Source organism: Agelaius tricolor, unplaced genomic scaffold (assembly GCF_023055355.1).
Source record: "Agelaius tricolor isolate 1412-34295 unplaced genomic scaffold, bAgeTri1.0.p SCAF_26, whole genome shotgun sequence".
In the NCBI taxonomy this organism is placed as follows: domain Eukaryota; kingdom Metazoa; phylum Chordata; class Aves; order Passeriformes; family Icteridae; genus Agelaius; species Agelaius tricolor.
The window spans coordinates 6,208,699-6,232,018 of record NW_027269286.1 but is presented as its reverse complement, the minus strand read 5'-3'; the positions used below and the strand labels follow the sequence as shown (position 1 = coordinate 6,232,018).

The window sequence follows — 23,320 nt, the reverse complement described above, 5'->3', positions numbered from 1 at the left end:
ACCCAGAGGGTCACAGCATTGTCTAGAGTATCAGACAAGGCATCAGACAATACCTAGTTAAGACTGGCAGAGGTACCAGCCCCTGAGAGACCCTCCATAAACTCCTAGTTTAGGAGTAGCAAAAAGCCCTGGCGTTTCTGAACTCAGCATGACACAGAATTCCAAAATTATATATAGCTATCACAACAACACACATTTGAGAAACACAGCCAATATTTCTTGGCACATATACAACAACAGGAAAACACTAGGGGTATGAAAATGAATGATTGGTTGATTATAGAAAATACTACCTTTTAAAAACAATTCCATTAATAGAAGCATCAATTTTATACAATTAAAGAAATGGGTATTTGCTAAACAATATTATAATTATTTTTCTTTTTGAAACTGTTTATATTGCAAGAATATTTTTAAATGTCCTCATTAACATGCTTTTTATTTCTTGTCAGCTTTTATGCCAAGTACAGTTGAAAGCAAACCTTTTTTGGCCTAACTAAACCACATTTTAATCAGATTAACAGACTTTATTGGCACTAACATACATTTCTGTCATAAAAACAGACCTTCTTTCAGTCTTACGGAAATTCTATGCTTCTGGGCAGAGTGCATGAGCCAATATTTTAAAAAACTTTTTTTTAAGACATCATATGATGGCTATTTGTTTGCTTTTTTCTGCTTAAGAAAGCCAACTAGAGAAATAAAGGTCACAGCATTTCTTTATACCTTGAGCTTCCTTGAAAAAAATTAAATAAAGCCTGTAGTTTCTTAATGTTAACAGTGCTTTTTGTATTTTCCTTTGTAGCTCTTGATACATGGCTTGCTCAAAATAATTTGATTCTATTTGATTCTAGGTAACCGAAATTTCTTACACAATTTTTTTAAAGCACCATTTCTGTTACTAAGTTTTCAATCTTCACATAATTCCTACACTTCTCTGGTCAGAGTCTTCCAGACTGGCTATCTGTAGAACCTGGAAGCTGAAATACCACACAGTTAGGAGGAGTGATTTCAGTGCTGTTCCAACAGCCACATCAGACTGGATATTTGATTATATGGAGCTTTGGGTGGGTTTTCTGTTTTTTTTGGTGGGTTTTTTGGAGGTAGGGTGAGGTCCTATCTGAATTTCCAGATGAGAACAGCTCAAGGCTTTTCTCTGTAATTTTGACACTTCATGTCTTCTCTCTGGAGTCTGCAATCTCTGGAGAATTCAAACACAGCAGAGAAATTCCCCTTTCATGCAATAATTACTCCAATATAAGTATTTAATAGATTAATGTTAGGAAAAGGCAATATGGGCACAATGATAAATAAAAGCTAAACAAATTACCTGGGTTTTTTAAGTCATCAGTTTCACAAAGTTTTATTTTGGAAAGCACTCAAAAGTTGTATTTCATATTTGAGCACTTAGGTTACTTTCCATATAAAGTCCTGATTTCTACAAAGGGTTTCCTTACTCTTAAAGTTAATAAATTTAGAATGCACTCAGAGCAACGGGCTTGATCCCTTCTTCATTTTCAGAAGCAGTAAGAAGTCTACAGCCAAAACTGAATTTTCTAGTAACTGTTACAGCTCAGGCACAAAGTGATGTCAAATGCTATTGTAAGCTGTCTTAGTTCCTCAGCATTAATAGGTCTGTGATGCAACAGAGGTTTATTATTGTCTAACATGAGCAGTTGACAGTGAAGACAAACTGATACACCTCTGTAATACAGTCTGACTCTCAGGTTCAAGATACAAGTTTAAAAAGTCTCATATGAAGCCAGTAATGCTTTAGATAAGAATTACATTTTTATATTTTTACCTAGTATGTGTTAACAGTACATGAAAAAAGCATTCTAAATTGTCCTGTACTGCTACCACCATAAAAAATATGCTGTCTTTAATTAGCTAATTAAATGTTTTCTGAAGATTTGCTGACTTAACTTTCCTTATTGGACTAGTGCCTCAATTCACCCACATTTCAGTATTAAATTAAAATTGCGTCATTTTTTCCAAACCGCTTGGAATAAGACCATTGCAAGTTTTAAAAATGTTTCAGTCAGCTGAGGTAAAGGCCATTTGACATGTATAATTTTGTTCTGCTTATGTAAAACTATTTGCATTGAGTCCCCTTATCTTCTCTCCATGCAAGCACCTTCACACCTACCTGCTTTGATCAGCCAGAACTCCAAGCTTTTGCACTAGACACAATTAACTTTGGCAGTGCCTCTTCACAGGCATACCATTGTGTAGTGTTTGACTGTCATTCTGTATCTGTTGAAATATTAGCACTTGGTTTAGCTTGTATACAAGAAAAAAAACAGTATCAAGTCATACATAAAAGAATACATACAAAACCACTGATTTCTAGGCTAGGCATACTGTCTTCACAAAAATTATTCAGAACAGGGAAAAAGTCAGACATCAAATAACCGTACCAAAATAGCAACTTACCCCACTGACTGATCTGGGCTGGAGAGTGTTTAACCATACACTGAATCTCACAGGACCCTCTTTCCTGCATTTGAGTCAAGATTTCATTGATAAAAATAACCATAATCCAGGGCAGATAGAAAAGAGCTTCCCACGCACTCAGGCAAACATGCAAGATGGTATCACAGAATCATTACAGTAGGAAAGCTTAGGAACCCTCTTGAAAACAACCCTACCTTTTGAATCATTACCTAACATTTCTGTATATGATGAATATCTACAACATGCAGAGTTTATTTTGAAGCAAGTCTGACAATAACATACAATGGAGGTATTCTTGACATGACTCTTTTAGCATGAAATTAGTTGCCTGATCTCTGCTGTATCAAACATAAGTAAAGGTCAGTGTTTCTTCATAAGAGTTGTTACATTTAATAAAATGCTTCTGCCTAATACCAAGTCGCTCACAACCACAATCAGGTAATGATTTGCTTTAATACTTACTGCAGTTCATTACAATAATGTGCAATAAAAGACAGTCTGCATTTAAAAAGTTACTTGGAAGATGCTACCCATCTCCAAAGCTGGGACATAGAGCACTGGGGCAGGGGAGGACTTGGGGAAGGGTATAATTCCACAACTCCAGTGGAATCACTTGATCACCTGTTAGAAGAATGTGGCAGACTTTTCTCAAAGAGCTAATAATTTCACCATGATAACCTTGGTCTTTAAGGAAATGAATCATTAACTGGATAGCACAGATTTTTGAACTCTACTATATCTAGAGTTCTTTAACTGCAGCAAGATAATACTGACTACAGAGTAAAAAAAATGTATGCAAATATATGACAGGCATTGGAACTATATTATCTTTAAGGTCCTTTCAACACAAACCATTCTATGGTTCTATGAATCTAACTGCAATTTAGCAACAGTGGTAAAAGACATTATTGACAAAGCATAAGTATTTTAAAGGGAAAGCTAAGAGATAAAATGTGAGCATTAACATTCTTCTTACACACAACCAATCCATCTTTTTTCCCCATTCCATTCCCCAGTATGCATTAACATATCTTCCTTTCCTCCTCTTCATCGCTTACATCTGAGCAAACTGTTATTCTGAGCAGTGTCCTAAATAATAATGTAAAAAAAATTATGCCTGTGCAGCAGCTTGCAATCAGAAAAGCCAGTATCATCTGATTACCCTGTTCTCCAATTATCATAAGGCAGATTCAAACTACCACTACACATTCATTTGCAGCATGAATATGTAGCAAAACCAAAGCTAGTCTGATGTAAAAACATGATACTATGGACAAGGACATCAGTAATCCATCTCCCCATGGTCCAGGCAAAGTACACAATTCAAAGGGAGGAACCAGAGTTACTATGAGGAAGCCAAATCCAAACAAGCTTAACAATCTGTCTCAAGAGTTGGAGCTAGCATTAAACACGGAAACATACAAGTTACAGGAAAAGGGGGCTCATAGCTACTGTAACAATTAACTCATCTCCATGTTTGATTAGAACCATTAATTTTGTTCAGAAATTGACAAAGTTAATAATATGTATTCAGTTCACACATAGGGTTTGTAACTCCATGGACTTGCAAATTTTCTAGTTATTACATTCAAATAGTTTGCAAATATAAACCTCTCATACTCAACAAGATTACTGCCTATTGCACAATTCTTACTGGGTCTTCAAAAGCACACAAACCCTAAATAACAAAAGAAAACAAGTATTTCTATTGCACATTCCCCACAAAACCACTTTTGAAGCCACTGTTAATTTTATATCCAGTGTCTCACCTCAAAGAACAGAAGAACGCACCAATGAAGTAGATGAGCATGGTCCTATTTTTGCCTCTGCAAGTACAAGGTGAGGAACATAAAAGAGGCATCCCCAACATTACTTATTCTGATGGACAACCACCAGCTATCCAGGTAGTACACCACAAGTGGAAAGAGCAGCAGCAGGCCACTCAGGGTTTCTTTTCAGACGGTCAGAAAGTCAAAATACACAAAACAAAAGGGAAACTACAATAGGGAACATGGGAAAGAGATATGAGAAAACTGAAATACTGGAGGCAAAGTGAAGAGCAGCATAGTAATAGAAAAAGTGTAACTTCAGTGCCACAGTCAACGAGACTTTTGACAGAAACCCCTGAAAGTCATGCACACAGTTTTTTTTAAACTCCAGTACTCATAGATCTTTTTGTTTCTTTCTCAAATATTAAACAAAAATACCCAGGGGGGCAAACATACTTGAAAATAAAATCTTTCAAGGCTGTTTCCTACATCCTACATTAACCCTGTAGCAGAACCGCTGACTGGATTGAACTCCACTGAATTCAATGCTCCTGAAGCATTAACTTTATTCATTTATGAAGCCACTGGCAGGACTAGAGTCAGTGTTATGGGTATAATACTTAGGCTTCAACATTAGTCTAACTACTCCATCAGCCATGCTATTTTTAAGTACAATTCAGTTTCTTTCATGATCTGATGCAAGTCTATATGGTTTTTTCTGGTTTTCAAACACTGTTCCAATGCAAGTTGCCATCTTATTTGCCAAATACTTAAGAACCGTTCTAATATCACACAACAGTGTCTACTGGTAAGAGTATTTATTCACAGAAGTGACTGCTATGCTTGACAAGAGAGCTAACATTAAAATCTATCTTTCTAAGTAACACATAAAGCTGGCAAAACATTTTTTGTTATTACTTCCATGTTACTGCTTTAGGCTGAATGAAGGTAAAAACATCTGGCATCACTGTGCAAAAAAATTTTAAAAGCATCACAGGTACCCTGCAACCAAAACTTTTCTAATAGAGGTCCAAGAATTTACAGTGGACACTTGAAAAATCAGACTCCATCAAGGTTTAAACAAGCAAAGCAGAGGAATTCTCAGGAAGACAGCTTTCAGTCTTGAAAATTTCCAATCAGTACACATCTATTTGTGTTGTATTTCAAAGAGCCTGATCAGTTGAATTTACAGCTCATCATTTTAATGTATTGTTAATTCTGAATTTCTACACGAAATTTTTTTGATGATCAGTGAACACATTAGCACTTACCAGAGCTGGCAACCAAGTACTTGAAGAAATTAGGCTCTGTCAAGAATATTTTGCAATACATATAATTGTTTTTTCCCACACTTGTTTTAATTGCTCATATTGGGAGAGAAGAACATTAAGTTCCCAGTTTTTATGTACCAAACATTTTAGAAATCTCTTCCTGCACTAACTAAATCAGGGACAAATGTTTTGAATGTCTTCTCCAATTGCAAATGGCTTTGAGTGAAGAATCCTTGTCCCAGTTTCAGGAGCATTCTTCTTTTGAGACCACTAGTACAAGTGCATTTTAGAAAAATATTAAGTGAGACTATTCTGTGCTAGAATAAGTATCATCCAAGAGACAGCACGAAATTGAGAATCAACTATAACTCAAGAAGTTTTATTAGAAAGACAAACCAGTTAAAAAAAAAAGGAATGCAATAGTTAAGTCAAAAGTACAATAGAACTACACGTGACCATACTTTTGTTTCACCTAACACAAACCAAAGTTCAAAGTATTTCCAAAGAAGCAAAACCACACTTATGAAACTTTTATGAAAGCTAGTGCCATACCCTCTCAGAAATAGTTCAACATTAAAAAATGCTCATCTAAAAGGCTAATTGAAAAGAAGAATTTGGGAATTCTCAATCGAAGACTGTAGCAGGAAGGCAACAGAATCGTTTAGTCAGTTTTGCTGAGCCTTCCCCAGTTCCTATGCTGTATACCTAATGAAGTGCCTTCCTACAATTTTCAGATAGCCTACAACCTCAGAAAACATTTTAAAGTCTGATTTGTCAGGTAATTTAACTCAATTAGGAAGCTAGAATCATTGTTTTGTTTCTCATGCTGACTTGATCCTCAGACTTGCTTTCCTTTTCATCAAGAGACATTCAGGACGACATTTGCAACACTAGCAGTTTGTCAGCCATAACTCAAATGTATCTTAAAAACACACCATGGGAAAACACATTCAGCATTTGTAAAACTACCACTGTCACAATGAAATTATCGGTCCCCAAAATACAGGACCTGGCTAAAGGAAGACAGACTTCCAGATACCTCCCTCTCCTGTTTATTTTCATTTTCAACATCCAAGCTTTTTCAAAAAGTTTCACAGAAGTTCATGAAAAGGTAATCAACAGGCTCACAACAGGGGAGATACATGCAGTTGCCAATTCCTCCACCTTTGTTTTCCCTCAAGTTACCTACCAAAGCCATTTAACAATTCAGTAATTCAGCAGAGGAGGAAGAATAGTTGGAATAAACCTGAACAATGGTTCAAATGCATATTCCATTTCCTTGGCTCCAACATACTCACTCTGGTCTGCTCACTGGCCAAAGTAAACCCACACGAAGACCTAACAAGTTCTGAATCACTGGTCTAATGATAGTCTGAGCATGTTATTTTCACTCCCATCATGCACTTATACCACATTCTCTACCAGATCAGAAGACACAAAATGAGAAAGTGATGAACAGAAACTTTTCAGTTCTAGAATATCCAGAAACAGTAAGTCTGAAGTACTAGGCATAGTGAACCCTTGAGACTTGGAGATGCATACAACAAGTACAATGGATGTCTCTCCTCTTGTGTGCCAGCCCTGCCTACCCAGCTGCTGCTTCCTCTGGAAGGACTATTGGACCTGCACAGGTTGTTAGCTGTCCAGAAGCTTGTAGTCTGCTGCCAAAGCAATGGGTTAACAGTGCACCACAAAAAGTGGAACTGCTGACAGAAAGCAGCAAATTCTCTGCTATACTCTGTCAAACTTTGCAATTCTTTACTTCAAGTTTCTGTTCCCTTCTACAAACACCAGTGAAAAGGAATTCAAACACGGGAACAACACCAAGACAGTCATTCCTTAGGTATCTCCCCAAAAATATGCATAACAAAATTTAAAATCCTTCAGTCCCAAAAGTTTGAGCTCATTGCAGCTTTGCCAATAGCACTGTAGATTCCAAGACTGTAGGAGCCAGAAAAGGGGACATGATATGGCTATAATCAAACAAAAGGTAAAACAGGCAAGCACTAGTTATAGACTGCAGAAGGAACAGTAAGGTTTTTCATGGTCCTTCCAGAAACTTTATTTAAAGTTAGATGTTCTCTCTCTCAAACTACAGTGTAGTAAATTAAATTCATTAAAAAAAGTATGTTCACCATCATAACACAGTGTTATATACTGATGGCAAATACTTATTTTTATGATTTGTGTTATACAAAACACAAATTTTATCACTTCCTAAAACTCACTATTTTTAAGGTAAACTTACAATTGTACAATGTATTTGAATAAACCAATATGGATAATAAATAGTGCCACAACCATGGGCTTAAGAGAGAAAATACTACGGTGAATTCACCACATCTTTCCTTTCATCTTCCCAAAACATTCCATCTGAAGCCTCTCAACCAAACAAACCAACAGGTTGGGGAGAAAGGTAAAGGTACAGACAGCAGGCAGAGAAAGGTAAAGGGACCTTAGGAAGGAAGCAATCTCTTTGAAACAAGGCAGCCACTGGAATTTACAGCAGTATCTATATAAAGTTTCATGAATAACATTCTTGGGAAAAAAAATCTAAATAAAATACAGATGTGCATCAGGAGCAAGTCAAAGATGTTCAAGAGAACCAATAATTAAATGCAAGCTTAAGAGGATTAATAAAACTCTGGCTTGCAGTCCATACATCATCCTAAAATACTTAGGGTTTCTGGTTTCAGTTCTCTGATTGAGGAAGAACATTGTTTTAGTGAAGCACCACATTCAGTTCTGGTTTTACAATTATTGGTCCCAATTTCTTTGTTCATTTCTCAAAAAAAAACCCAACAAAAAATAGAATTACCAAACAAGTATCTCATCACCTTGCTTTGTAAGAAAGAGTTTAAAATATAAATTTATGCAACTGTACTGAATTTCTCACAGGACCACCAACTAGGTGGGGCTGGAAGGGATCTCTGGAGACCACTTAGTCCAAACACCACTGCCCATGGCAGGGCCAGCTAGCAGAAAGCAGTAAGAAGCTACAAAAGAATACACCACAGTGTGCCAACTTTTGAGATGCAGAAACAAATGGGGCTAGCAACTAACAGACCACCTTCCTCTCTTCCCGTCCAATTTTTTAGAGTGAGTAACAATGGTACTTCCCTTTATAAGAAAGAGAAGCTTCATTTTAGAGTCCTGTGTTCTACTTATTGGGAAAACAGGCTTTTTCTTTACAGGAATTATCAAACATTCAGTGATGCACAATGTGCCACCAGCCCACGAGGTAACTATATTTAACATCTCATTTTGACACTTGATAATCAAATTGGTAAGCTTTTTTGTTTACACGTGTGTTACAATTTGATATTTCCCAATTTAGGGGAAGCCTTTCTCTATTTGTCAGCAATTTCTTCCAGGCCATATACCATGCCTGCACTGTCAGGAACTGTCTATAACTGATGTGTTACTAAAGACTTCTCTACAGCAGAATTAGGGTATCAAATAAAAAGCTTGCCATATTAAAGTCTTAATTTCAAGAGTGTAAACATTTAGTGAAGCTGTTAAATTCTTTTCCAACTGATACAGTCCAATAACTGCATTTTTTATTTATAACTACTTGTTTTGAAACCGAAGAGCAAAGAGACAGCTACAGGAAATGTGTGAATTTTTTTCTATCTGCAAGACCTAGGAAACACCAAAAGACATGAAAAAACTAAGTGCAAACAGACACAGAAGCTTCAAAGAGCAAGTTCCAAAAAGTGCAAAGACAGCAAGTAATGTTCAGGGACACTATTTTGATTGACTTCAAGAGATTTTCATCGGGATGCTTTGGGACACACAGGTTTGAAAAGAGTACATGGCAAGACTACAGAATAAACCAAAAGAGCAAGAAAGCAAGTAACATAACCACTCTGGAACCTGAATATAAGCAGGAGGGATTTTTTTTGGTTGGTTGAGTTAGTTTGTTATTGCGGCATTTAAGTGTTGAGTTATATTAAATCCATAAGAAGAATTAAAGAGACAAAACTGCTCTTCCCTAGTTGTCAAGTAAACACTGACAGTTACTTGGGACCCACTAAAAACAGTGATTTATTTAAACTGGACCAAAGACTGAAATTGTCATGGGCATTCCATACTACACTTCTTTATTAAGTATTATAAAATAAGGTTTTAAACACCAAAACTTTTTTTTAAGCTAAGACATCTCTTCTAGCTTTCATAAACTAATGGCCACATTAATGATAAAGAACACACTATACTGCAAACACACTAGGAGAGATATAACACAACATGTGCAATCCCAGTGACTTCAATAAAATCTCTTGAAGTACATACACGTTTTCAACTGAAGTTTTATTAATAAAAGTCCTAAATATATAAATAGCTTCAAAAACTACTCAAATGTCAAAGTTATGAGAAATTAAAATCTTCAAGGAATGTATCTTGATTCCTATTTTTGAGTTTCATTGTTACAAGAGATAGATGAAGTTCAAAGAACTAATATAATCAACTCTGTGTCAAAACCATGGCAATTCACATTTCCCTCTGTCTAATGTTCTTGAGAGAGCCATTCTGACAAAAACCCCAAAACATTGATAAGCAGTTGTAATACAAATACTCAATTTTTAGACAGCTATGAGTAAATTCCAATAGAAAATTCTTCCCTAGATACATCACTCTTCCTCCAGGGAAAAATAGGCTCCAAATATCTAGAAATAATAGGCATTTGTCAAAGGCTTTGAAATTCATTCTGCCTAGATACAGCATAGAAATAACTAGTCACATACAAATATCTTAGGAATGCTTTTCCTAGATCTATCTAGGACTGCAAGAATTATTAAGTATCAATTAAAAAGTTAAGGAAAGTATTTGTTCATCTCCCTTCAGCTGGATTTCCATGCATTAAACCTGAGGTTTAATGGGATTTTATTAATTACTAAGTATGCTTTTTATTACATAGCTAATTATCTGAACTGATTACATTAACCTTTAAAAGGCAAAAATAATAATTTAACAGTTTGTTTTGATGCCGAAATGCAATGTAAGGTTCATTTGTTCAACATCTGAAAACCTTAAATTACATGAGGGATCATCCAAACCAGAACAGAAAAATCGGCATTACACAAATATCTGAATCAGGTCCCACAGCACTTACAACTGGTCACATATTCCATATGAATTTCAAATAATGTAAAAGTATTTGCTTTTCAGTCTCATATTCCAACAAATAGTACATTTATTGATAAACACAGTCACTGAATCTCTACATCTATTCTACTCCATCTGATAACTCCTTAAGCTTCTGGATTTTAACAGTTTATATTTTTTTTCAAGTAAGAGACATACTAGAATGAGTAATAAGCTTTACAGTCAAGATCTACATAACATGCAAGCTTTTCTATTTCCTTTTGCATTTTTTAAGGGCAATGACATCAGGGGTCACTAATTTCAAAGCAATTTACATACCATAAATTATGCACTGAGCTGTTCTGGCTTATTTTTTCTTCTGTGTTCAGCCCTACTCTACTTACATTTCTTTTTTTTAGCTAGAAGAACTTCAGTACCATCTTGATACACAGTTTTTAAATGTATTTAATCCACATCAATTAACCAAAACTAACTATCCAAACTTGGCAATACTAGAAACTCAGCAATCCCTTTCATAACTTTCTTCCATTAGTCTCAAACCCCTAATTACAAGAGCATGAATGTTTCCAAAGCACAAATAGCAGTGACAATTCTTTTCAAAGGCAAAACAGAATCAATACAATTCTTGGTTCTAAGTAACTAAAAAGAAGAGTATCAAGAGCACCTTAGTTTAAAGTCCTCATCCAGCAAAACTAAAATTCCATCCATCTCCAAAGCCTATTAACCAACGTTGCATACTTCAAACACTTACGCTGAAATCCAAACTGATTGCATAATAGAAGGTTTTGCAAAAGGCACCTATTAAAATTTCTGGCACCAAGTTATTAGACTAATTAGATTTATAAACTTATCCAACCCAATTGCCACTGTTCTACAGAATCACATGGCTAGTTCAGAGGAGTTCAGTTTCTCATGCTGTTGAGCTGTTCATCACAAGCATACCCGCTTGCATCCAGGAAGCGGCACATACACAGACACTTCTTACAGACACATCTTAAACATCATACAGTACCATAAATATGGAAGACAAAAAGACAAGATTAACACTTTTAAGTTGAGCACAATGCTCTAGTCAATGACAATATGGAAAATGTTTCTGAAATATGCTAGCCAGTCTAATTACATATACCTAAAGATACTCAGTATAGTGGCTTAAAATAATGGGCTAAAATAGCACCTACTGTTAGAGAGCAGTATCTGGAGGAAGAGGATATACTTACAGCCATGGCTTTGTCTTCCTACCTGCCCCTTCTCACCCACCAGTGTTTATAAACATTCCCCACATGAAGATTTCTTACAAAAGAACATACTCTTTTAGTCTTGATTATCAGCACCCCTTCTTTATCCTGTATGTTGGGTACTCAACCACCTTCATGAGCACAGTCTTCCACTGAAGTCAAGCTTCTACTCCTGATCTTCAGAGGCCATTTATTGCTCAGCCATATATACAAATTGCTGTCTCTTTCATGATACAGAACAAGCCCAAAAAACAGAGATCAATAAAGTCCCATCTTTCTCAAACCCCTTTCTCCTAGGATGCTTTACAGAGCATATCAACAAAGCTATATTAGAGAGGATCAGGTACATTTTCTTAAGAGTAAAGCTACACAAGTAGCTTATACACGTAATTGCACCACCTTCCTCAACCTTCAGCAGTTTTTCTTCCAAGAATGTAAAATGCTCATGTGTCTGTGCCTCTTCAAGTAGACATGAGCAAGATGTGGCACATGACAAGGACTAACGCAGTAAGAATTTTAGTTGTTATTCCTTTATGTGTATTTTATTCCACTTTCGTAATTCTGCACCTATTTTCAGAGAAGTTTAAGGTATTCAAAGCCTACTGAAAAAGTAATCCATCACCTCAGTGTTCCCAGCAAATGGCATATTACAATATCACCCAGACAATAATATGATGCAAATGACTACCCAGCATGAGAAAGAAAAATTTCCTGAATAATAGTTGAAGTATAAATAGAACACTTGGCTAATCCTTATTTTAGGCACAAGTAATTTAGCATATTCTAATTTCATATTCAAGATGTTTCTCTAAGGCTATGGAAAGATACTATAGATCAACTTACTACATAAAATAGGTTATAGACAGAAAAAATGGATGAAGAATAGAAATTCATGCCAAGACTAACACTAAGCAAAACCACATTTGCTAACTGGCCTCATACATTAGTTATATGCCATGCAAAGCCTTGGAGTATACTACACTGGGTTTTGAATTTTGTATTTTCAGAGTAATTCTTTCCAATGCTACCTCATGTGGCAGCAAACAATATCTGAAGTAACATTTTCTATACAGGAAATACTGTAAAGAAAATGTTACTTCAAATATTGTTTGCTGCCACAATTTCTGTATTTCTATACAGTAAATAGGGTTATTTATTGACTTTCATAACTGCAATTAGTTTTTACAAAAAAGCCCAAGTTTTGCCAAATGTTTTATATTTAAAACAAGATCAACAGGCTTCCTGCATTTCTTATTCTTTTTAGTGTTGACTTGCAACATTATGGATTATTTCAATATAAGCCACAGCACACTCCACTTTAAAACCTAAACAAACATCCTCTCCAAACACTAAGTATAACCCCTGAAAAGTTTGCAGACTCCTCCAGCCTCTGAAGTGGGAGTCTGGAACAGGTGCTGTAGATCAAACACAACACTAATATTTAGCCAGAGAGAAATGCCAGATCTAGTACTTGGGCCTCGCCTTAACCCAGGTTTTGACCCAAGTTCTTCCCACAATGGTACCCTTTGGGGGATCATATTCAGGTCTTGTCTAAGCACACTTGTTTCCACACACTGGACAAGATACAAATATCCTTCTCTGCTGTTGGATGGATGAAAACAAAACTACAGCACAATGAAAAGAAAGGTATTTTCAATGTATTTCAAACTGGAAGTTATAAATAAAGTCAGAAAAACCCCCAAACGCCTAAGTAGATTACTTGTCTCCTTTAGGGTTTACTGATCTCTGACGTGCTTCCTGATCTGCAGAGAATCAGATATGCCAGCAACTCTGGAGTCCTGGAAAATGTGCTCCAGCATTTATTAGCAGCATAAAGTCAAATTCCTCCTCTATGATAATTACTTTAAACATTTGAAAAAGGAGCACTGTGATGAGGGCATATTTTTAAAACTTATGCCAGATGTCAGAGACTTGGTAACTAATTTTAAAAAAGTAACTCCTAGTCTCCTGGTTGCAAACATGACCACAAAGAGATTAATCAACCTAAAACGTCCATTTCTTCTTTTTTTTTTCTGGTTTTTTGGGAGGTTTTTTTGGTTGGTTGGTTTTTTGTTTTGTTTTTTTTTTTTTTACTGTGAAGACAGTTCACAGCAACTTTGGTAACAGCATTTACCCAATACAATTACACATGGAAGCACAGGAAGCATTTACCACCGTGTATTCCAAGTCCTGCTTTACGCAGCAGTAAAATTGAGAATATTAATATTCTGGTAATATTAAACACTTGCCATTTATTCATTAGCAACAGCTAGGAGTTATCCATAGACACTCTAAGAGGGGTTTTACAACAGGAGGCATCTTTCCTACCCTGAGGCAGGATGTAACTACCAAGAGTAGGGAAAAGCAGAGGAGGAGGCTGCTAAAGGCCACCCCTCCCTATGGCACCAGCAGTGTCCTGCAAAAGGACAAACACACCTCAGTTGCATCAGGAAACCACTAAACCTACTTGTATGTTTAGAAAGAAGAACTGACCTAGAAAGGCCTACACTGTAACCTGACATGCAACTAAGAATTTGAAAAATACACAAGCAGGGAGAACAGAAAAATACAGCTACTGATATTATTTCTTTTTATCTCACCGGCACAGTGACCACTTGATTCTGTACACAAAAAGTTTGAGTAATTCTTTGCAGCTACCTACCTACATGCACTCCTATAATCAATACAATTATTTTGTGCTGCAAACAAGAATTCTTGCCATCTAGTGTGCTTTCACAGGATTTTAACCTCACTCTCAAATATCTGACTAAATAGGTATATAATTGGAAAATATTAGAAAATTTAAATTTAAATATAAATGAAAATTTAAATTAAATTTAAGCAGAAGCTTTTGAAACTTTAACATTTAAGGCATTTTCTTCTTTTACAGGCCTCTTGGATGTTTGCCAACAAGGCTCTAATGCTAGTGCTATAACATCCAAAATGCTATTTTGAGCCATTGCTGTGCTGACCATTACATTTTTCAAGCATAAGAACAGCTTCCCAAAAAAATAATTGTGAATAAGTGGTTTTGTTCTTAATGACACCATAAATATCTTGCTTCTACTTACACAGTATCTTAATTTCTGCTTTGACAGGATAGAGCAGTTGTTACCCTTTCCCCTACTTTAAAGGTGCAACAACCTCTAAACTTTTTTTTTCCTGTAGGTCTCCACAGGATCTTGGGCCAATGAGCTCCACAGACAAAACCTTTCTTAATATTAGCCCAGGAAATTCTACCCATGGTCTCTTGTTCCCAAACTGTTTGAGGGCACATACAGTCTAGCTCATGATCTAAGCTAGCCCTCATTTATAATTTAAAGCACAAGAAAGTGACTATGCTGTCATAGCTTTAAGGCTCCTTATGAGTCAATGTCTCAATCAGAAGTCTGATGTAGGTTTATCATTCAGCTTTAGAGATTTAATTCTTGGTTTAGGTATTACTTGGTTGTTTCATTTTGAATTCCTTCTAATCCCTGTAGATTATCTTTTGTCATTTAAGAAAAACACACCACCACAACTCAATTTTGAGATGTTGTAGGCCTCAGCAACAGCAGCTTTTTGTTTTCAAAGAACCAAGTTAAAGTACCATCTTAATTTATAAGATGGACATTCTGTGCTTTTCACCTGTCCACACCAAAACCAAGATACCCTTCTGGCACATTTAGCAAGAGATTTGAACCCTTCAACATATTAATTCACCATAGTAATAGTGGGTGAGAGTGAAAAATCCTCAAGACGACAAAAATGGCCAGGGTACAATTCTCCATTGTACTTGGAGAATATATCAGTGATGTAAGAGAAAAGGAAAGCCAGTGACCCTGACATTGGCTCCACTTCCTATAGACACCAAATGTTTGGAGCAAGCAAACCTACAAGGACAACACAAAAGCCTTCTGGTTCAGTAAGAATGACTTTCTGAGAATACAAAGAAGGGAAAATAATACAAATGGAGGTCTTCTCACAATCTGATGAGGAATTAGCAGCACACCAACTTTAGTTAAATCGCTCATACCATTCTTTTCCTTACATCCTTTTATTGCTTCTATTCTTCAGACTCACCAACAGAAGCCTCACTTTCCTGAACCCAAGTGTTTACCATTCATCAGGAGTCCTCAAGCAAACAGCAGATGCTGAACCAAACTGGACAAATGGAAAAAGCACAGGACACAAACCTGAAGCAGAAGAACTCTAAGATGTTATTCCAGACTCAGAAACGGGATGCATTAGTTCATGCAGCATAACTGAGCTTGGCAAGTGTTACATTTTGCCAACATTAGGAAAGAAGCAGAACAAAGTTCTGATGCCTGTCCTTCAGCATATAAGCAGAGCAATACAATGAAACTAAAATACAAACAGTTCATGCCAAGCAAAGAAAACACACTACAAAATCTTGAAATGCAATTTGTACACACATAAAACATACTAACCTAGGGAACCTACAATTAACATCAAACAATTGCTTCTATTGCATATAAATCTGGATGGTCTTGGTCTCAACAGTAAAGCATTGATTAAAACAGTCACTTTCAAGGACATATGGCATCCCCACAACACTCAGTCATATCAGCCAGACTCCACAAAACCCACTCCAGCTGGCCAAATGCTTCTCCACTAGCCACTTCTCCCTATGGCAATGGGCCTCCAACCATGAACCATTAAGAAAAAAACCCTTCTACTCCCTCCCAAGAAATTATACTGAAGGTATAATAAGACAGAAATACATTTCTAGACTCAAAAGTTTCTAGTAGGTAAAGGTTTGGAATTCAAAACCAAAGTGGTCCAAAAGGCAAACCTCAATCCAGGATTTCCAAGTTCTTCACCTCATAGGGTGAGGTGAAAAGCCTTATATATTGAGCCTTCTCAGGCTGATATTGAGCCTTCTCTTCAGCATCTCTCTTTTCTATTACTGTTATCATCAGTTGCTCAGTTAGGTGAATTAACTTGATCATCCTTCAAGAAAATCACTCTGCCAAGTCAACAGCAGCCACACTGACATTTCAGGTGTTCATCACCATGTTTCAAACACTTTCTATTCAGTTTTAAGTTTCAAAACAGCCAGAAGCAAAAAGTTCTAATTTTCATGTTTCCTATCTGGGCCATCTTCATAAAATCCACCACATCAATACTTAGAGAAAAAATTGCTTGCTTCACCAGAAAAAAATTGCACATCTCTTGAAACAGAGTATTTCAAACCATTTCTTACCAGTTTGAGATTAAAAACAACCCTTGTTCACCACTTAAGAACAATCTCACAGAAACTAGTCACATTCACTGACAGACACTATAATTAAATAGTATTCAGACATGGCTGGATCTTCTTTCATGAAGAAAAAAGCCTACTTTTCCCAGCAATTATTTTTGGTACATTTTTCTTGTGGTCACATTAGGAAGATGAGACTACCAATGATAGCTACTTTTAACTCTTATTTCTGAAACAAAATGCAAATCTTTCCAGCAATCTCATGATTTTGAAATGGCTTTGTTTTTAAATCTTGCCTCTTTATCAGAGGCAGACAACATAAATCAGTGGTGAAAAACATGAAACAGATGAGAAAAAAAAATTAAATAAAGGGTTACCCATATGCTTGAACAATTCTGCAATGGAAGAAACCAATTTAGTAACATAATTTTAATGCATACCTTGGGTTAGAGTATATAATTTAGTATATAAAATACTAAAGAAAATATTTGTTTCCTTTAATGTGATTTCTCATATTATAATTAAATTTTTAAGAATGGTATCCAAGAAAATTGAAGTTTTAAGTAGAGAATGCATTGTTTAAGAACTTCTAGCATATAATTTACAGAAATTCTACATATCATACATATTACCATCTGCTACAGACAACCAAAACTTATACTTGACCAATTGTGAGCACATACCTCACACTGCCAAGCTGCCTATGCCAAGTTGAGCACAGCTACATGGCAATATCATTTCATTAATAGAATATGTATGACTCTAGTGATCACAGTAACAACAGCATGAGAAGATTTGTCTGCATTCACAAAGGCTACAGACATAATCCAGAGCAACCTGACAGCAACTTCAAGAATGTACTTTTAAAGAGTACCTGTAAATCCACAAAATCATAAGATTTTAAAGCCAAACTAGAAGGATGGATGTCTGGGATTTTAGTACTGCATGGCTCTTATATTGATCTGACTTATCTTCCAGCTAACATATTATGTAAACTTCATCATTTAATAAAAACATATCCCAGGGCTTGGGTGCTTTTTTGTTCTTTATTGTTGTTCTTGGAATATAAAAACAATTAGAACATTTTAGATAGTTATAAAATGTACATGTTTCTGAAACATTAAGAATGATTTAGTCTATCATGTTCAGAAGTTGGAATAGCAGGAATTTTTTAAAAATAAAATTTTAAAAATTAAAACCCTAGACAGCTTTCCTTAAACATCTCCCCAGATAAAAAGTATTAAGAGGGAGGATTACATGGCTTGCTTAAATACTTTAAGTATCAAGACAAGCCTCTATTTGAAATATGTATGAACACCTCATACAAGTTCAATGTCCTTTACAAAAGTCTTTGGAGAACTTTTTCAGAGAAAATATTTTTATTCAATAATTTCACAGGAATTTAAATAAAACTGTTCTAAATATTTTAAGAATTTTGACAGTAAACATACATAATAAAGACTCCACATTGGATTCTGATGGTCAGACAAATGCAGGAAGCGAAGATAGAAATACTAGCATGCTGTAGCAGACAGTTGTAGTTTTCTCCCCTTTCACAGATCACAGTGCTCTAGAAGCTGAGGTATCTTAATGCAAATCATTATCTTCCATTTACATGTTAAATTCCAGTGAAATAACAAGACTGCTCAGTTTCTTCCCCCCATCCAAGACTTAAGCAGCACTACAGACCTACACACCCCAAGGGCAGTCGGTGAGACCTCCTGAAGAGGCTGGACCTGCACCTTCATGGCAAAACAGCAGCTCCAACAACTGTAAGTGCAGTGCTATTCCTGAGATGATGTGCCTTATTATTAGGAGGCTACAACCCCACAAGAACACAGAGATTACTAATCCTGCTTTGCTGCTCTGTTTTTCCATAAACCACTAAAAACATTTAGGATGTTGCCTGCTTTAAAGCATCTCTGTCTTTAAATCGCTTCAGAAGTTATACAAACATCAGACACCAAGTCCTTCAACATTATCTTTTCTGCTCTTTGTTATAAAGCAGCCAGCAAAGCAGGGCACCAATTCACAACAAGGCATTTTAGCTACTATCCCATAAATAGGAAGAGGCTGTATTGCCAACAACTACATATACTTGACTGACACACTGCATGCCTGACAGTATTTCAAAAACTAAAATCCCTTTCCCCTCCAGAAATGAAGAAGAAAACCAAAACCAGCATCATGAGCATTTCTTTCACACCTTCTACCCTCCCTCCTCTCTCTCCAATCAAATAGGAGGCTCAGCAACTCCTCTTTTTCACAAGCAATTACAGAACTGGAGGGAATCTCATACACTTGGAAAGAAAAAAAATAACATGGAGGTACACACACATCCTACACCAATCCCTGCACATTTATGAGCAATTCGACATTTCACCCAATTTGGGGTATTAGGCCTACTACAGAAACACTTGGCAGTGCAATATGCTGATCCATTCTTAACATAATAACCTCATTCAGCAGATTAAAGAGGTACATTTATACCTTGAATTCATTTGGGTGCTACAGTAAATTATTTAACAAGTACTTAAAGTACATAGTCATTAATTCATGGTTCCTTTTATTTTATTTTCACTTGGTCTTATTTTGTAAGACTGCAAGAAATGAGACTGTAAAAGCAGCAATTGCTCATTCTTTCACCAGTAGGTTGGTTTTGGGTTGTTTTATTAAAAAAAAAAAAAAAAGCTTTATATATTCTCATATGCATACATACAGGTAAGGAACATGAACAATTTCAGACTGAAGGATTTCAAAAGCAAATTAACCAAGATGTTCAGGAGACATCTCAAATTAAGGTCAGGTCAAGATTCTTCACTGAACAGCTTAAAACATAAACCAAAATGCTAAATATAAACTAATTATTACTATAAAATCCTTTTTGACAGATTTCAGAGATGCTTATAGTCTGAGAATCCTCTACTGAAAGTGACATCAAGAGAAAATTACAATTAATACCATGCACACATTGACACACACACAATAATCATGAAACATCCTAAGCTGCTCTCCTTCCCCTTACATTCCTTTCTGTATGGCAGGCACTACAGCATGAACCCTCACAAAATCCTAAAGGGAAAGAAAAGCATTCCACTTCTGTCAGGCTCAATCTGGAAGTACAAATTAAAACGCTGTTTATAGTCCACCGACAGACTTCCTCAGAAAAATATGGAATCTTTCATATGGTACAAAAACAGTATGATATTTCAACACACATATATCCAGTAAAATTATGAAGCTTAAAATAATCTTCCAGGAAATCTACAGAAGCCTTTTTTTCCCTTTGCTTATCCCAGCTCAGTGGCAATATATGCCAAACAAGTCACTCATTATTCAGATTCTGTCTGAGAAATTTTTGCTTGCTTTTCTTCAAAAAGAGAAGTATTTCAAAATTGCAGTCACAACAGACATAAAAGCAATCATACATGAATTACTGGGTTAATTTTTAATCACTGTCTTCCTTTAGAGCTATAAGAGCACAAATATTATAGAAACCAACTTAGTATGGTTACAATCTAACATTTTTTGATTTCTACAGTTTTTTATATAAAAAAGTCAACTGCCAGTCATCATCTCTCTTTTTTATCTATCCATGACTGTGATGGAATTGGGTGAGATGAAGGTCAGAGGAAGCTTAAGAGGCATTTAAGTTTTCTCTCATCTTGACAGGGATTTCATCTCTCTACATTGCACAGACTTCAAAGTTACTGGAGAAACATTAAGAGCTATTTCTATAACTTTTATTTGTTTACAAGGATTTGGAGGAAAACACCATTTATAATCCAGCATAAGCAACACTTAATGGATACCAAACTCAGAATTTAACACTTGATGTAACTAAAAGGACTACTAACGAGATATGTAAGAACCCAAGACAATCAACATATTGATAACTCAGTTATCAATAACTAGGACCCACAAGACAATGGATTACAAATAAAAGGCTAACAATATCTGCAAAAATGATGGTGTAACTTACATTTGATCCACGCCTTGTGATCTTACAGGGGGAATGAACCAAGTGTAACAGTGAGGATAAAGAAACGACCATACAGTAATAGCACTGCATGCTGAAATTACGTTACCTGTGTAACTCATCATTAAGAGCTACACTGCAGTACTGAAGTAAAAAAGAACCCTATTATTAAATGCATTAAGATGCTAAAACTATCGTTGAATGTGTATCCACATTTTCAGCAGCTTTCAGTACTACCCCTAGTACTTAGCACAGTACTTTGACACTGTTGCTTAAACAGCTGCTGGAGAAGTTGAAAACTCAGTAACACACTGGGAAATCAGAGTCCTGAAAACTTCCTGCTGATATCCATGCTAATTCAAACAACCAAACACACACAAACAAAAAAACCAAACAAAACCAAAGCAAGACCAAAAAAAAAAAAAAAGAAAAAAGAAAAGACAAGACATAAAAAAAAGAAGGCTAGAAAAATACTTAAATCACACAGAAGCCCAAACAATCACACAAAAGCTCAAACAATATGCCTGGCCAAGCCATTTAACAAACTTAAGCAGAAGGTTATAAAACACTCTACAACCAACTTCCAGTTACTATCAAATCTATACTTTACTAGAAGTACTGCCTGTCTTTTTTAACAGACGGTGGTCCCATTCACCTAGTAGCAAGTTCATCTCTAAATCTAAACTTAGAGAAGATCCTCTGCTGCCTGTTTTAGCAATATATAAAATGGTACTTCTCAGCTACTGAACTCAAAAAAATGGATTATTCAGAAGTATATAAACAGATGAACAAGATACCCCTTAAATTTAACTAAAACAACTACAAAGCTATTTTCTGAGAACTTCCTCGAGGAAAAAAAAAAATAGCATCAGTGGTAGGTGTATTTGTTGCTCTTTAAGGACTACAGTGAGCTCCAGAACTGTGTTAAATTCCCAAGCTATAATGATAAACAAGAGCCCCAACTACTTTACTTCTTACTCTGTTCTTCTAGTATATTTCCAAAATTCTGTACCCATTTCAGACTGTACAATACCAACAAACCCCAGCAAGGAAGGTACTTATAAAGAGTAGTTTGCTTTGGTAGCCAAACTCTGTTGAAACAAACAAAGTTATTTTTACTGTTCTGGACCATCACTAACCTTGCACTGCAAGAAGAAACAGAAACTGGAACAAGAACTTCAAACTTGAATGCCTACAATTCTTAAATTTACATCCTGAGTGTCAAAGGTCATCAATATAGGAAGCCTCACCAACACCTCAAAACAGCATAATAAACCATTAAACATGAGGGACAAGCATCTAACAAAACCCAGTGGAGAACAGAAGAAAAAACTCAGGAGTCATTTTTGGTACACAATAATACCAAAATAATTTAAAGGAAGCATAATCAAAGTAACTGTTTGCTCAAAGAAAACAGTGAAAAACTTGACTGTGTTTTTCTGTTTTACCAAAACACATTAAAGATCTTCCTTTTGCAAGTATAAAAATATTTCATAAAATTGAACAAGTTCCCATTATTAAAGCATAAGGATGTGTTTGAACATGATGAATATCATTCTTCATCTCTGCACAACACCAAAATCAGAAGCCCTCATTTAGTAGGCATAACAAGTGACTTAGTCCATAAGGTAACCAACATGACAGAACACCTAAACTACCACAGGCTCTCCCAACTTGCCTGTATGGCATCACTACAATCCCTGCCTGCCAAACATTTATAACCTCTAAATACCTCTCTCGGAAAAGTCAATTCAGCTTCAGTGGAAGACAGATTTTTGCATATAACTGCAACCACAAACCAAATCCTGCTTCCAACACTGACAATGCACAATAGGTGTTTGGAGGCTTGCACAAAATGAGCTGATAAGGATTTCTACACCACTGACTGTAGCACAATTACTGTCTTTGTTAGCAAATTCCAAAGGCAGAAAAGGAGTTAAAGTGTTCCCAGACATTAAAGCCAGAAGGATGATCAGGTGCTCCAAATTGATACCATAATTATGCTGCACTTCCATCATACAATTCCTAAGTCTGAACGCTTTAGAACAGGCTAAAATAAATAAAATGCTGTGTCTCTAGTCACTCAGGAACTCTTCCATCTTAGCTTTAGGCTACAGTTTCCTGTACAACCATGCTGAGAATAAACTAGTTTATTATTTACAGCAATCATTACCATGAAAAAATTTACTGAATAATCTTACCTTTAGTCTGTCTTAAATAGCACTGCTTTTGGTGGTGTAAATCCATAAATGAAAAGTATAGGCCCACTTTAAGAAGTTTTTAGTCATTTGTTAAAG

General features: G+C 35.8%; 1 protein-coding gene across 5 annotated transcripts in view; it reads right to left on the bottom strand.

Annotated features, from left to right (window-relative positions):
• The window catches only part of TSC22D1 (TSC22 domain family member 1), a 91,364-nt gene that overhangs the window by 57,700 nt on the left and 10,344 nt on the right, over positions 1–23,320 (bottom strand). For 2 of the 5 annotated variants that reach the window (XR_011682482.1, XR_011682483.1), the window contains exon 3: positions 2,150–2,256. The exons of the other annotated variants lie outside the window; for them this stretch is intronic. The gene's annotated coding sequence lies outside the window, so the exon portion shown is untranslated. The remainder of the gene's footprint in view (positions 1–2,149; positions 2,257–23,320) is intronic. 5 annotated transcript variants of the gene reach the window in all.